The 12,806-nt window shown below is 34.0% G+C and overlaps 1 protein-coding gene across 4 annotated transcripts in view; it reads left to right on the top strand.

The window, feature by feature from the left end:
• The window catches only part of ARHGAP5 (Rho GTPase activating protein 5), a 68,859-nt gene that overhangs the window by 33,456 nt on the left and 22,597 nt on the right, over window positions 1-12,806 (top strand). The gene's annotated exons all lie outside the window — the stretch shown is intronic.

Below are 12,806 nucleotides of genomic sequence, written 5' to 3'. Positions count from 1 at the left end.
TTATTATGCCATTTAATCAAGAGATAGTCGTGGTTTGAATCAATAATTTGAAAGTTTTCAATATTTTTAAGTATAATACTGTTTATTAGTTATGACCCATTTTACACATGGATTTTCTTTTTAAAACTTTTAACAATAGTTGTAGATGTATGAAAGGCAGCTCATTCTGTTTGTGCTATTGCTATTTATTCAGCAGTTCCAGCTTGATTTGATATATATGGTTTGAGTTGTATTTTTAAGGAGTGTGTAGATATCTTGCTCTTTTAAAAACAAACCTGCTCTTATGTTTATTTTGCCTAATGTAAACTGTTAAAACTAAAAAAAAACGAGTGTTGGGCATATCGGAGGTGGGTAATAGAGACAGAAGATTGAGTTGTAAGATACCCATGTCATATCTAAAATATCCTGATTTTTACCCAGATGTACATTTTATCCTTCAGTTTGATTATCAGCTAAGTTCTGTATATCTTGGGTTGTCTATTTGGTGAGGAATGCTGACTCTCATTTTTAATAAGGGAGTAGAATGTGGGGAAATGCCATTATTCAGAAGTATTACAGTTGAAACAGCATGTATCTTCCCCCTTCAATTAATAAGTATTAATTTATAGAGCCTACATTTGTATATGCTCTTAATCATTTATTTTTTCCTTCAACTAGTACTTGAGAAGCATTATTAGGCAAAGTTCTTGTCAATATTTTTGTTCATCTTTAACGTAGGAATGTCAAGGTTCTTGTAATATTAGCTTCCTGCTTTGGATTTAGAATTCTCATTTTCTCTAGTAATATAATTAGGCCTTATGGATATGACTCAGCAATTAGAAAATATTTTCCTTTAGTGATTGAAAAGTAATACTGAAATAATGATAGGTTAGCATTTTGTACATTTATTATAATTAAAAATTTTTCATTTTGTGAATATTTTCATAGTAGTTAAGTGATGTGGTTTGAGGAATATGAATGAATTCCAAGTATAAGATAAAATGCAGTTCTAGTCCAGTTCTTAACACAACATTGAATTAGTTTAGGTCAACTCACAGGTAATTTATATATTTAAGTGCTTTGGTAGAAAGGTACCAATAGACTACATAGTAGAATAAAACATTAAAGCTAGTTCTTTTGTTGCCATCGTTGTAGTATATTGCTTGAGTTTATTACAGATTTTAAAACTAATTAGTTTTAGCAGAAATTCCCAATTGATTAAGAGTTCAATTTATAATCCTCAGTTTGGACTGTAGCAATGCCATGCTATATTTAAAGTTCAACTTGTACTAATATAAATGCATTGTAGTGGTTATTATTGAAAATTGTATTTTGTTTGTAGATCCTTAGATACATTGACATAAATGATCAGTACTTTTGTGTTATAATTAGCCCTCTTGTGTAAAAGACCTGGTGTAGTGGGTCACGCCTGTAATCCTAGAACTTTGGGAGGCTGAGGTGGGAGGATTGCTTGAGGTCAGGAGTTCAAGACCAGCCTAAGCAAGAGTGAGACCGCATCTCTACAAAAAATAGAAAAATTAGCCAGGCATGGTGGCGCATGCCTGTAGTCCCAGTTACTTGGGAGGCTGAGCCAGGAGGCTCACTTGAGCCCAGGAGTTTGAGGTTGCAGTGAGCTATGACAACACCACTGCACTCTAGCCAGGGTAACAGAGAGAGACCCTGTCTCAAAAAAATGAAAAAGAAAATAAAAGACTAAACTTTTTTGAACAACCATGAAGAAAATATGCTAGTTTTATTGATATAATTTACATACGATAAAATTTACCAATTTTAATTGTACATTATGAATTTTGATAACTCTGTAGTCATGTGTCCACCACCACAATCAAGATACAGAATATTTTCATCACCCCAAAAAGCATCTAATCATTTATTATTAAGTATAATGTTAGCTATTGGATTTTTGTGGATACTCTTTAACAGATTGAGAAAGTATTCTAATATTCCTAGTTTGAGAGTTCGTATACAAAATAGGTTTTGATTTTGTCATGTGGTTTTTCTGCTTCTGTTGAGATGTTCATATGGTTCTTTTTTTTTTTCTGTTCATATAATGAATTATATTAATCGACTTTCACATGTTAAACCTTGTATCCCTGGAATAAACACTGCTTGGTCATAATGTTTTATCCTTTTTATCTATTGCTAATTTTCTAAAATATTAAGGATTTCTGCATCCTAATGGATATTGGTCTGCAGTTTTCTTGCAGTGTCTTTGTTTGGCATTGGAGTGAAAATGGCATCATAGATTGAGATTATATTCTGGAAGCATTTGTGTAGGATAGTAATATTTCTTTCTTACGTTTTGGTAGAAGTCCCCACTGAAACTATTTGGTCCTGGAATTTTGTGATGACATTTTTAACTGTGAATTTAATTCCTTTAATAGATATAGGACTACTCAAATTTTTTATTTCTTCTTGAGTAAGAGTTGTTTGTGTCTTTTGAGAAATTTGTCCGTTTCATGTAAGTTGGGATAAGGTTGTTTATAAAATTCCTCATTATCCTTTTAATGCCTTGTAGCATCTGTAGTGATGTCTTTCTTTCCTGATGCTACTAAATTGTGTCTTTTTTGTTACTGTTGTTAAAGGGTTATCAGTTTTGATCATTTCAAAGAACCAGCTTTTACTTTTGTTGATTTTCCTTTTTTGGTCCATCTTTAAGTTCATTGAATTTTAATATCTTTCTCCTTTTGTTTCTCTGTAGTTTCTAAAAATAGAAGCTGGTTTAACTCATTGGTTATTAGATTTCTAAATGTTTGGTAATTTTCCAAATCTTTGTTGTTCATTTATGGTTTCATTCTGTTGCAGTTGGGAAAAAAGTTTGATTTCGGTTAAAGTTTATCGACATTTTTTTTATAGCCCAAAATATGATTTATTTTGAAGAATGTTTGATGAGACCTTGAACAGAATGTTTATTATACTGTTGTGTGATGGATTCTATAAATGTCAGTTAGGTCAAATTCTTTGAGAGTATTGGTCAAGTCTTGTATATCCTGACTAATTTTTGTGTTTACTTTTTTAATTACTTAAAGAGTACTGTTGAAATCTGCAATCATGATTGTAGATTTGTCTCTCTTTCTCCTTTCACTTCTGTTAGATTTTACTTCATGTGTTTTGAGGTTCTTCCTCATGAACTGACCTTCATTGTGAAGTATTTTCTTTGTGTTCGGTAGTAGTCTTTGTTCAGGAGTCTACTTTGCCTAATGTTAGTATAGCCAATGATGTTTTCCCTTGAGTTGTGTTTGTGGTATATCTTTTTCTGTACTTTTGCTTTTAATTTATCTATATTTCTAAAGTGGATTTCAACATATCATTGGGTCTGGCAATCTTATTTTTCGCTGGAGTGTTTAAATCATTGGCTTTTAATGTTATCAGTGTAATTTATAAAAATCTGCCATCATATTTTTATTTTCTATTTATCCCATGTGATCATTATTCCCTTTTCTTTTCCCACTTTCTTTTAAATTGACTGAATATTTTTAATTCTATTTTATTTGTAACATCAGGTGATTAGTTATATCTGTCTCTTAGGATTTTTTAGTGGGGCTTGAGTTTGCAATATACATCTTTAATTATAGTTTACCCTCAAATGATATATCGTCATAATGTGCAATATAAGAACCTTGTGCTGGGTGCAATGACACAGGCCTGTGTACTAGCTTCTTGGGAGGCTGAGGCATGAGGATTGCTTTAGGCTAGGAGTTCAAGGCCACACTGTGCCATGATGACACCTGTGAATAGCCACTACTGCATTCCAGCCTGGCAACATAGTGAGACCCCCATCTCTTCCAAAAAAAAAAAAAAGAAGAAGAAGAAGAAGAACCTTGTAACAGTATACTTTGCACTATCCCTTGTTCTATGTTATATATTTTAATACTATTTTAAACATTATAATAATGTATATAATTTCTACTTTAAACAGGAAATTTTTCTTGTTATTGAAAGACATTTTTCTTAACATTATAATTATGTAAAAGCTTTATTGAAATACAATTCACATACCATACAATACACTCATTTAAAGTGTACAGTGATACTTTAGTATATTCAGAGTTGTGCAGCCATCACCATAATCAATTTTAGAACATTTTCAGGACCTCAAAAAGAAGTCCCGTACCTGTTAAGCAATCACTGCCTATTCTCCTCCACCACCACCCTTGACTTTCTTCCTCTATAGATTTGCCTGTTCCTGGACATGTGATATGAATGAAATCCTATAATGTTGTCTTATGTGACTGGCTTCTTTCATTTAACATAATGTTGTCAAGTCTCTTACTGTAGTATATATCAGTGCTTCAATCCTTTTTTTTTTTTGGAGACAGGGTCTTGCTCTGTCACCTAGGCTAGAGTGCAGTGGCATGATCATAGCTCACTGCAACCTCAAACTCCTGGGCTCAAGCAATCCTCCAGGCTCAGCCTCCCAAGTAGCTGGGCCTATAGGTGTGCACCACCATGCCTAGCTAATTTTTTTATTTTTTGTAGACACAGGGTCTTGCTATTGCCCAGGCTGGTCTTGAAATGATCCTCCCATGTCAGCCTCCCAGAGTGCTAGGATTACAGGTGTGAGCATTCCCTTTGGTTTTTTTTGGTTTTTTTTTTTTTAAACTAGTTCATGACAGATTACCTTCATTCCTTTTTATTGCTGAATAATTTTCCACTGATGGATACTTGGTTTGTTTACACTTTTTGACTCTTGTGAACAGTGCTGTTATAAACATTTCTGTCATAGTTTTTGTGTGGACATATGTTTTCACATCTATTGGGTATATACCTAGGAGTAGAATTGCTAGATCATATGGCAACTCTGTGTTTAGCCTTTCGAGGAACTGCCAGATTGTTTTTCAAAGTGGCTGCACTATTTTGACATTCCTACCAACAATGTATAAGAGTTCCAGTTTGTCCAAATTTTTTGCCACTGTTTATTTTTCTCTTTTTTGATTATAGCCATTCTAGTGGAGATGTGAAATGGTATCTCATATGGTTTTGATTTGCATTTCCCTGATAACTAATGATGCTGAGGATCTTTTGAAGTGCTCATTGGCTTTTCGTATATCTTCTCAGAGAAAAATCTATTCAGCTGTTTTGCCTACTTTCTAGTTGGATTGTTTTTCTTTTGAATTTTAGAGCTCTTTATGTATTCTGAATACAGATTGCTTTCAAATACAATTTGCAAAAAATTTTCCTCATTCTGTGGGTTGTGTTTTACAATTTCTTGATGATACCCTTTGAAGCACAAAGTTTTAAATTTTGATGAAGTGTATTTTATCAGTTTTTTAAAATTTTGTCACAGTGTGCATGGTGTCATATCTAAGATGATTTTGCCTAATCCAAGTCACAAAGATTTTACTCTATATATTCTAAGAGTTTTACAGTTTTAGCTCTTACATTTAGGTCTGTGATCCATTTTGAGTTAGTTTTTGCATATGGTTTGAAGAATAGCTCCAGTTTGATCTGTATGCATGTGGATATCCATTGTACAGGCACCAATTATTGAAAAGACTATTCTGTTGAATTGTCTTGGTGCCATTGCTGAACATCAGTTGACCCTAAATGTGAAGGTTTATTTCTGGACTCTCACTTGTGTTCTGTTGCCTATTCATATTTATGCCATTACCACTCTGTTTTTACTACTGTAGTTTTGTAATAAGTTTTTAACTCAAGAAGTATGAGTTTTTCAACTTTATTCTTCTGGATATAGAATTCTAGGCTGATGGTTTATTGTTGCATTTTCTTTTTGTTCATCTCTTTAAAGACTGCTTGTTGTCATGATGTATCGTGATATCTCATGAGAAGTCTGCTGTCATTCTCATGTGTGTTTTTCTGAATTTGGTGTGTTCTTTCTCCCTCAACCTAAAGGTGTTCATTTTCCCTGGTTTACAGCAATTTTATTAAAAATAGTAAAATTAATATTAAATAATTTTAATCTTGGAAAATGTGCATGTGTTTTAACACATTAACTGCCATGTGAGTTGTATTTAACTCGTGGTGGTTTTGAGCCTGGGGCCTTGTGAAGCATATGTAACTCACATGTCTCTACCTTGGGAGCAGCAAGAACTATTTTTCAAGTTGCATATAACTTACGCACAAAAATAAAAAATAGAAATTTTTCATGAAATTAGAATCATTTTGTTTTAGAAGTTTTTATTCTTTTTCATAATAAAATACCATTGACCCAAGGAAAAAAAATTTTTTTCTAGTATGGCAGTCAGTGTGTCAAACATTTCTGCTTGTTTCTGGTGCTTCTTGGATCTCTTGGTTTATAATTTTCAAATTTGGAAAGTTTGAGACTGTTACTTCTTAAAGTAATTTTTTCTGTTCTCCCATTTCCCAGCCCTTACACTTTTACTTGGGACTCCAGTTGCATGTGTGTTAGACCTTTTGGAATTGTTTGAGACCTTTTTTTCTTTTTGTGCTTCATCTTGATTAGACTATTGCTATATCTTCAAGTTTGCTAAATTTTCTTTTTTGTATGGTCAAATCTACAAATCCCATTTAAGCCTTTTTTTTTATGTGTTTCATTTTTGTACCCATCATATGCTTTCCTGTATATCTTTGAGTATATAAGATTTATAATAGCTGTTTTAAGATCTTTGGTTTACTAATTCTGTCATGTATTGTTTCTGGGTATCTTTCTGTTTTTTTCTCCTTGTATGAGATATTTTCCTACTTTGGTAGTTTTGGTGTCAGACATTCTGAAGTTTACATTGTTGGGTAATGAATTTTCTAGTGTACCTTTAAAGAATATTACATTTGTTTTTTCATGTGTTAAGTATTTTGTGAATCAGCTTGGGCGGATCCAGAGCAGCTTTTATTCTGTTACTTGTTTAGACCTACAGTAAAGCATGAGGATTTGACCCAATGCCCCATGTATTAAAACGTCTTTTGAGAATAAAATCTGGACTATTCTTAGTCCTGTCTTCAGGAAGTTTTCTCGCATACATATGCAGTATTCAACCAAAGACTCCAGGGACTTCTCTGTACATGTTGGAGCTTCTTTCTCTGTGTATCTCTCCCTCTTTTTGATATTATATCCCTCAAATTCTAGCTCCCTTAGCCTTTCTGAACTCCTTTTTGTATCTTCTCAACTCTGGTAGACCATTCTGGTCTGTCAGGATTCCACCTCCCTTTACTACCTCCTAAAATCCCTCCAGGCACTAAGTTGGAGACATTCAGACAGCTTGCCCCATTTACTGCTTTTCCCCTCATGGATCACAGTTTTGATCTGTGATTAATGTTCAATGATCAGTATTCAATGTCTGAAACTGGTGTTTCATATAATTTTTCTAGTTTTTAGTTGTTTACTGTGGGAGAGCAATTTCTATAGCAGTTAATCCTTCGTGGTGGTACCAGATGTCCCTATTTTTATAGTAGTAAAGTTGTTCTAATAAGTTCTAGTTGGTAAATGACTCTTGAAATATTAACGTAAGTTGAAAGTGGCTAAAAAGGGTAGTGTGGAAGAGAGAGAGTGAAAAGAAAGGGAATGGTAGGCCTTTTTGATCAGTGAGTTAGGATGATGATGATAAACCTGATAGATACGTGGTTGAAAAAGGACTCAAAAATGCCTCTAAGATTTCAATATTAGGGTGACTTAGGTGGTATTCTGTTAATGAAAATAGAAGTTATGATATGAAAAGCAGATTGGACAGTTTCATAATGGAATCATATTTTGAATATGTTAAATCTCAAGGTGCCTGTGGGATATCCATATAAAAGCCCAAGACTCAGTTGCATATATGACTGTGGATCTCTGGAAAATGATTTGGTCTTTAGATATTGTTTTGGTAATCGTCAGTGTCTAGATATTAATGTAAGTTATATATATTGATAGAGTTCAGGGTGAACATCTGGGGTGTAAAGAAAAGCTTACAATGCAAACAGGTTGTATGTACAAAAGAGGAGCCCTAAAACACTAGGGAAAAATATTTTTAATAAGAAGGATGCATAGTTATTAGCATTGAATGAGTGAGAATGATTTTTTTCATATTGCTTTTTATTGAGGTAAAATTCCCATAACATGTAACTAACCATTTTGAAGTGATGGTCACCCCTAGGACAAACCCCTGTACCCATTAAGCAGTTACTTCCTATTCTCCCCTCAGTCTAGACATTGGCAGTCAGCAGTCTGCTTTCTGTCTCTCTGGATTTACTTATTCTGGATATTTCATATAATTGGAATGATACAATATATGACCTTTTCTGCTTCTTTTCACTTAGCATTGTGTTTTTGAGTTTTATCTGCATTGTGACATGTTACCATTGTATGGATGGATATACCACATTTTGCTTATTCATTGATCATTTAGTAGAGATTCTGGTTATTTACCCCTTTTGGCTATTGTGAAAAGTCCTGCTGTGAACATTATGTACAACTACTCAAGTACCTGTTTCATTTCTTTGGGGTGCATACCTAGGAGTGGAATGCTGGGTCATATGGTAATTCTATGTTTTAACTTTTTGAGCTTTCAAATTGTTTTCCACAATGGATGCACCATTTTACATTCCCACCAACAGTGTACAATGTTCAGCATTTCTCCATATCCTTGCCAGCACTTGTGTTCTCTATGTCTGTGTAATTCTAGTCATTTTATCCCTTTTAATAGGAATTGAATTTAATCTGTAGATTACTTTGACAGTATTGCCATTTTAGTAATATTAAGTCTTCCAATCTATGATAGCTGGATGTCTTTCCATTTATTTAGGTCTTTAATTTCTTTCAATACTGTTTTTTAGTTTTCAGTATACAAGTTCTTGCCTCGGTTAAATTTATTACCAGGTATTTTATTGGACACTTGTAAGTGAAGTTTTCCTAATTTTATTTTTGGAATATTTTGCTGGTGTATAGAGAACTGATTTTTGTGTGTTGATCTTGTATCCTGCAACTTTGCTGAACTATTTTACTTGCTTTGTTTTTTTGTGTATTCTTTGGGGTTTTATATGTATTTTTTTGTCCTCTGTGAATAGGGATATCTTTACTTTCAAATTTGGATGCCTTCTATTTCTTTGTCTTGACTAATTGCTCTGGCTTAAACTTCCAGTGTGATGTTGAATAGCAGTTGTGAAAGCAGGAACCTTTGTCTTGTTCCTTATCTTGGGGGAAAGGTTTTATTCTTTCATGATTGAGCATGATATTACCTATGGGGCTGTGGGTTTTTCATAAATGCTCTTTATCATGTTGAGGATGTTCCCTTCTGTGTTTGTTTCTTGGGGCTTCCAAACAAAGTCCTACAAACCAGGTAGCTTAAAACAACAGAAATTTATTCTCTTATATTTCTGAAAGCTAGAAATGTGAAAGCAAGGTGTGTCAGCAGGGCCATGTTTCCTCTGAGACTCTAGGTAGAATTCTTCCTTGCCTCTGGTGGTGGCTGTCAAACCTTGGCTTGCAGCTGTATCACTATAGTCTCTTCCTTTGCCATTCTCCGGGGGTGTGTGGGATGTGTGTCTGTGTGTGTGGTCTTTCCATAGGGACATCAGGCATATTGGTTTAAGGACTCCACTATACTCCAGTATGACCACACCTTATTTTAACTATTTATATCTGCAAGGACCCTAGTCCAAATAAGGGGTGTGTGTGTGTGTGTGGTCTTTCCATAGAGACATCAGTCATATTGGTTTAAGAACTCCACTGTACTCCAGTATGACCATAGCTTATTTTAACTAATTATATCTGCAAGGACCCTAGTCCAAATAAGGTCATCTGCTGAGGTATTTGGGGTTAAGACTTCAATATATCTTTTTGAGAGATACACAGTTCAACCCATAATACTTGTCATTCCTAGTTTGTGGGGTTTTTTTTTTAAATTATTATGAAAAGATTTTGGATTTTGTTAAATGATTTTTCTGTATCAGTTGAGATAATCATATGATTTTTTTTTCCATTGTATTGATGTACATTACATTGCTTGACTTTTCTTATGTTGGACCACACTTGCATTCCTGAGATAATCCCACTTGGTCATCCTGTATGATCCTTTTTCTTTCTTTTTTTGGGGGGTGGGGGGAAGTTCATCATCATCAGCAAAATCCTTTTAATCTGTTGTTGGATTCAGTTTGCTAGTATTTTGTTGAGGACGTTTTTTTTGCTTTTTGTTTTTTTTTTTTTTTTTTTGAGACAGAGTCTTTCTCTGTTGCCCAGGCTAGAGTCCCATGGCATCATCACAGCTCACAGCAACCTCAAATTTCTGGGCTCAAGGATTCCTCCTTCCTCTACCTCCCTAGTAGCTGGGACTATAGGCGTGTGCCATCATGCCCCACTAATTTTTTCTATTTTTCGTAGAGACAGGGTCTTGCTCTTGCTCAGGCTGGTCTCCAACTCCTGACATCAAGCGATCCTCCTGCCTCAGCCTCCCAGAGTGCTAGGATTACAGGTGTGAGCCACCATGCCTGGCCTGTTGAGAACTTTTATGTCTATATTCATAAGGATTATTGGTTTGTTTTGTTTTCTTGTGGTGTCTTTGACTTTAGTATCATTAACGTCATATAATGAGTTAGGAAGTGTTTCCTCCTCTAGAGTGGTATTTTAATGACAGTGTTCTCTGGTTTTAAAAGTGTACTGTCTTCAGAATCTATTGAGGCATTCTTGAGTTAGAGACTTATGGTTTCTAAATTTTTTTCTGCATTCTATGGTTTTTCAGCTTCCTGCTTTGTTGTCACTGTACCTCCTGCTGCTGCTAATCTCATTTTGCTGTTCTAATTTGCAATTTCTAATCTGTGGGTCAGGAAAGACAAGGCAGAGTTTATAAGTTGTGTTTTTGGTTAGGTTAAATAGAATCTGGGAAAACCTCACGTGTGTCTTCTATAACAAAATAATAGATTATAATGGAAGGGCTTTGTGATATCTTACTGGCTTTCATAGCCCTTTTTTCAGTTATGATAGATAATCAGATGACCAAATTCCAGGTAGGTGAGGTATTATTTTTATTTGCCAGAATTTTTATTTGCATGCGGATATACTTAATCTGGAATGCCCTACAATTACAAATGAATTATTAAGAAGTAAAGACTCTGTCTAAAGCATAGCAGTTATATTTCTGGTAAACGTGAGTTGAAAGGACAAATGTTAATGGCATTCTCTATATGTTGGTCTAAAAATTGTGTTTGTGTATTCTTTCGAAACACTAATAAATGGATGAAATATTAATAATTGAGGTAGAGTAGATGAATGAATCTTTGTTTTATTGCTAATGTAAATATAACTTTCTTAAATAAAACCTTTCTCCTAAACTTCAGCTTTCCCACTTGGTGTTTTTAAGAACTCTCACTTTTTTCATCACCGTGATGCTTTTTCACTAGACATCATTCCCTTGTTTGTTTTGTCCTGCCTTGTCTGGATATTTCTTGATCTATTTTTATGTTCACTCCCTTATGTGCCTCCTAAACTCCCATTTTATTCACTTGACAAAACCTCAGCTTTGGTTAAACACTCTGTGTTTGAGCCCAAATGAGGGAATCATGGCTATAGAAAAACATAAATCATGCATTTCATTTTAAATATAAGACCACACATCTTAAGTTATCGTCCTATGTTTCCCATTCACCTAGTCAGTTCTCTCAGAGTTGTTTCTTTTTTAAAAAATCATGCTTTCTTTATTTCTTACATTTGTGAAAGTTTTTGAATCTTTAGAAATGTTGCAAGAATAGTATGAGTGACCATCTGTTTACCTTTACCTAGATCCACTAATTATTAACTTTTTGCCACATTTCTTATCCAACTTTTGAGAGGATGATAGGAGTTGCTGAACAATGTGAGATTGAGGTACAAATGTCATGACTCTGCACTCCTAAATCATTTAGCATATATCCACCAATAACAAGGACATTGTTGTCACAAAACCACAATGTAAGTACCATGTTCAGGCAATTTAATATTGGTACAATTCTATTGTCAAATATACTATCTATATTCAAATTCTCTGAATTGTGCCAGCAATGTTCTCTTAGAACTTTTTTGTTCAGTCAGTTCAGGATCCATTCAAAGATCATGCATTATATTTCTTGTACTGCTTCTTTAGAATAGTTTTCTAGCCTTGTGTGTATGTGTTCATGTCAGTTGTATTTTTTTCAAGATTCTAAGTCAGTTGTTTCAGAATGTTCGTAAATTTTGTTTGGCTACTTCATGATCAAATTCAAGAGAAACGTTTTTGGCTGGAATTCTACATGGGGCTTAAGTATCTTTCTCAATCTATCACATTAGGAGGAGGCACATGATGTCAGTTACCAAAAGACATTATCTGTTGATTTGGGGATTTTAGGCTTTTAATCACCTTAACCCAGTGTCAGCTAAGTGCAGAAAATGGTGTCACTGACACCCGAATTTAATGATTCATGTGTGACCTGTTTATTTTTGATACAGTGAAGGCACTATAAATTAGCCCTTGAAGCATTTTTTTAGATTGTTTTAGTATGTGTATGTCTTGCAGAAATTCCTTGAGGTTTTCTAGTATACTGATATAACCTTTTGTGATTCCTAGCTTTGAGGCCTATTTTTATCTCTTAGAAGAAATGTAGTTGTCTTCTTGAAGTAGCTGGTAACAAACTAAAAGCTTTTTGTTTTACCTCACAGCCATTAAACTATAATCTTCATGAAAGTAGGGACCTTTGGCTTCTAAAATGGTGTCTGGCACATAATTAAATCCTTAATGTTTAAAAAATGAATTTAAAATATTTAATAGCCCTGAGTGTTTGTCCTTGTAACATTAGTTACACACAGATAATTTTTCTTTTTAGTCTTTATTTTCCAAATTAAAATTAGCATTGCTTTTTTCCTACAAATATAAAGCATGCATGATCATTGCAAAAGTCCAGAGAAGAAC

Source organism: Lemur catta, chromosome 1, assembly GCF_020740605.2.
Source record: "Lemur catta isolate mLemCat1 chromosome 1, mLemCat1.pri, whole genome shotgun sequence".
NCBI lineage: Eukaryota > Metazoa > Chordata > Mammalia > Primates > Lemuridae > Lemur > Lemur catta.
The sequence above is the reverse complement of the archived record's forward strand: the minus strand, read 5'-3'. Positions and strand labels throughout refer to the sequence as shown.